General features: G+C 35.7%; 1 pseudogene; it reads left to right on the top strand.

Moving 5' to 3' along the window:
• The first annotated feature begins 1,360 nt into the window (after nucleotides 1-1,360).
• Nucleotides 1,361-1,844, top strand: LOC111550491 (annotated as a pseudogene).
• Nucleotides 1,845-4,504: the final 2,660 nt, after the last annotated feature.

The raw sequence follows: 4,504 nt of genomic DNA, 5'->3' as shown, positions 1-4,504 counted from the left end.
AGTGTTTAGTGCAGAACCCAGCCATTAGTTAGGGTTCCAAAAGGAAAACTATTATTGCTATTAAGGAATGATCCTCTAAACCAATTACCATTGGGCAGAGTAGTACATTCAGTCCTTACTGCTCATGTTTCCTTACTTTCAGGGGGTTTTAAAATAAAACAGCTCTCCATAGGTCCAGGTATTTCACAAGAGATTTGTTTGTAGGGAAGGAGATAATACCAAAATTGGGAAACTGTGTGTGGAGGAAAGGCCTGGGGGCTAGAGTAGAGCTAGATCTAGAAGAAAAAGTCAGAGGATACCAAAACCAAATGTTACCACTGTGTCCTTCAAATTTTGCCCAGGATTGCTTCTGGTTTCAACTTGAATCAGATATCAAAAATGCACTCATAAGCTTGATACAATATGGTAACTGAAAGAAACCAATCACAAAATTGACATATTGTATGACTCCATTTATATGAAATACACAGAGTAGGCAAATCCACAGAGACAGAAAGTAGATTAGAAGTTTTCAGAGGCTGAGGGCAGAAGGGAATAGGGAGTGGCTGCTAAGGAATATGTGCTTTTGGGGCAGATAAAAATATTCTAAAATTAGATTGCAATGATAGTTGTAAAATTCTTTGCATATCATTGAATTGCGTATTTTAAATGGATGAATTTTATGGTATGTGACTTATACCTCCATAAAAATGCTTAAAAAAGAGAACACATTCATGTGTTCTGTTATTTTAAAGTCTAGAACTAAAGTTTTTTCAAAAATTCCCTTTATTTTTTAAACAATAAAACACCTGTACACATAGAAAAATAAATATATCTGATTTATACTTGTCGATAAAACTCATAAAGTTTAGTTAAGCTTTTCATTTTACTTTCACCTATTACATGTAAAAATGGCCAATTTCTTTTTTTTTTTTTTTTTTTTTTTGAGATGGAGTTTCGCTTTTGTCACCCAAGCTGGAGTGCAGTTGCATAATCTCAGTTCACTGCAACCTCTATAAAAATGGCCAATTTCAAACAGTCTCCAACTTTATGAGCCCCAGAGGGTTTAGTCACAAGGATTTAGCTTCTATGTATTGTGCAGTGGAGATGCAAAGGAGTTTCTTATATCCGGGGTGATATTCAAAATATTTTAAAACTGTTAAATAGTTGGACACTGACCAACCAGTATGGATGACAGCTGGAAGCCCCTTAATTGCTGGAGTTTAGAGGAATGGGGGATACAGGGGGAAAGCCAGGGAAGTTGAAGGGGGAGAGATTAGGGAGTGAGAGCACTTGGGAAGCTCCAGTGGGGGTACATTTAATAAGCGGCACAGGGCTTTCAAGCTTGACGTTTGTTTGTGGGGACTCACATGGGTTCAACATGCGTATCGAGAAGTGTTATTTCTGTTCGGGGTCCATCTACCCTGTCCACAGCATGATATTCATCCAGAACGATTGCAAGGTGTTCAGATTTTGTAACTCTAAATGTCATAAAAACTTTAAAAAGAAGCGCAATCCTCACAAAGTTAGGTGGACCAAAGCATTCTGGAAAGCAGCTGGAAAACAGCTTACAGTGGATAATTCATTTGAATTTGAAAAATATAGAAATGAACCTATCAAATACCAGTGAGAGCTATGGAATAAAACTATTGCTACAATGAAGAGAGTTGAAGAGATCAAACAGAAACGCCAAGCTACATTTATAGTGAACAGATTAAAGAAAAATAAAGCACTACAGAAAGTTCAAAGAAGTCAAGCAAAACATCCATCTTATCCAAGCCCCTCTTGCAGGCAAAGAGAAGCAGTTGGAAGAGAAAATGGCACGGCAGTTAAAAGAGGATGTGGACAGGGAAGATGCTTCTTAAAAATCTCTGTAACCATTTCTTTCATGTACATTTGAAAATGCCCTCTGCAGACTTGGAACTGCTAAATTATTAGTTTATTTTTTACATAAGTTCACTTAAATGAAAAGTGATTAAAATATATCTTTCCTACATTGCCATCTACAAAACATCACATATTATGGACGTTTAATTGCATCTCAGTGTTAAATCTTCACTGATAGATGTACTTATGTAAATCATAAAAATTTTACTTATAACTATAGAAGTGAATTGTGGATATAAAATGGTTATGCCATTTGGATAATGGCACTAGACAGCATTTGTATAATAACAAATGGCAAAAATTCATGGCCAGTGATGTATAAAATAAAATATTCTTTGCAGTAAAATATTCCCTTTATTAATGTTATAGAAGGGCGGGGATACAACAAGGAACTAACAATTTGTATGACAGTGTCAAATATTATTTTAATTTTAGTATTGCCTGTTTTGGTTTATTTGCATCTTAGAAGAGCATAATGACGTTGTTTGATGAAGCCTAAGTATGCTGGACTGTTTTGACCTGGTTTAACCCTTCTGATAGGTAGTTATGGATGTTGGGGATGAGAACTGAATAATCTTTGCCTGGAGTGATACTACACTACACTCTAGAATTTCCACTTGGGAGAATACTCAGTTCTAACTTATGATTCCTGGTAGAACAAACTTTATTTTTGTAGCCTAGCAATGATCTAGAAGCAGAGGAATCCCAGCACCTTTTAAAAGTTATTATGTGGTTTTCTTTTAAAAAGCTCCTGTTTTTGGAAAGTAGAATTTATGAGTACAACATCTGTTCATTATTTGCACATAAAACCATTTTAAAGGTTTTTTTAAAAAAAGTGGCACAGGAGTTTTCACTATTTAAGCAGCTGGTTAGAGCTCTTCTGGGGCATATCCGTCCACTGTATCTCCTGTGTTCCATGAGAATGCACACCTGACTTTCCAAATGTGGTCTTAAAATCTTAGAAGTTCAGAGATTATCTATTTTACAAATGAAGAAACCAAGGTTGAGGAAAGGTGAGTGGCTTGCTCAAGATGCATGAATAATGAGAGTCAGAATGAGTTCCCACATCTCCAAATCTCAATCCAGGTCAATTGAGGTGGGCAAAACATCCTCATACCAAATTAACTTGCCCACTCATCATTTTTGTGCTACTTCCAAATAAGAGTTGCAATTTACTTTCTACTTGTGTTCATAGAAAAAGCGTATATATTCTTCATGAGAGCAAAAGACCTTGGGTATGGAAAACAAAAGGGGAGTGGGTCCAGACTTCTGGGTAATTATTTGTAGCTCATATTAATGGAAAGCATGAGGGTGCACATGTAGCACATCTCAACAGACTCCATACATCGTTGGAAAAGCAAATTCGAAGAGAATAAATCAAAGGCATTTAAAATAAAATATGCTGGCATGCAATCTCATGTTGTAACTTTTTTCTTCCTAGTTATCACAAAGAAAAGATCATGAAAGAAACAAAAAAAGACAGAAGAAAAGGATTCTGTTCACCTTATAGCTTATTTAGAAAATTGCCAATAAAATGATGCAGGGGGACTTTTTGGGTGCTTCAGGTTTGGTGTGTATTGAGGGAGAAATGAGAACATTCATTCATATTTTCATAATAACTACTGATATTTGAATGGCCATTTACAGTTTTAAGTGTTTTCCTAAGCACATGGTGGTAGAAGACTATTGGCATGGGAGATACTTTGCAGTATATTATTGCTAAGTAGAAATGCAGGCTACAAAAATAGTATGCACATTCAAGATGCTATTTTTGTTTAAAAAGAAGTGTGTTTGTGTGTGTGTGTGCGTGCACACACCCATACGTATAAAATAATTGAGAAGACATATTGAAATACTATATGTTCTCCTTGATTGGTAAGATTATGGGTTCTTCTTTGGCATTTTTCTTAGTATTTTTCTGCTTTGTAAGTTGCTTGCATTGAACATGTATTACTTTCGTCATTAGAAAAAAATTTAAAAGTGCTTTCATCTGCATTTTTCTTCACCGAACTTTTTAACAACCATGTGAAGTACAACACTCACTTTATAGAAGATGCTATTGACGTTCAGAAGAACTGAGCGACCTGTTTGGCAAGTAGCAAGTATTAGAGCTTGGGTTTTCATCTAGGCCATCTAATTCTAAACCTTATGCTTTTTCCTCTACATTATGACACTCAATTCTCAGGGCTGTCTTATGCAGCAGCTCACTGTAGCATGTTCAGGGCTATCTTCACATTACCCTTGCAATAGAGCATCATCCATTTATTTGTACCTGTTGATCATTTTGTAGAAACCAATTTTCCAGTTAAAATGGTAGCTGTTCTGGATGTGGCACCAACGACTTGAAGCAATTACGCTTCCACAACAAACTCCTATAGCTTTATTAATTTGAATAGCTAGTATTTCAAAGTGGTATACTATGTAACACTCTCAAATCTTAAAAGCTTCCTGGATGCTCTCTTGGACTCTGTCATCTTTCTCCATATCCAGTTTCTACTCCTATCAGTTTTTCAAGGTATGTGTTTTTCTGTGACCTTTTTCTTTTCTTTCATTTTTTAAAAAAAGTGACCTTTTTCTTAAAAGCTACTTCTTGCTTGCTAACAGGCCCTGTTCCACTGTGAAAAAGCAAAGAGAATCA

Source organism: Piliocolobus tephrosceles, chromosome 15 (genome assembly GCF_002776525.5).
Source record: "Piliocolobus tephrosceles isolate RC106 chromosome 15, ASM277652v3, whole genome shotgun sequence".
NCBI classification, from domain to species: Eukaryota; Metazoa; Chordata; class Mammalia; order Primates; family Cercopithecidae; genus Piliocolobus; species Piliocolobus tephrosceles.
Note: the sequence above shows the minus strand (reverse complement) of the source record. Positions and strands in the feature narration are given on the sequence as shown.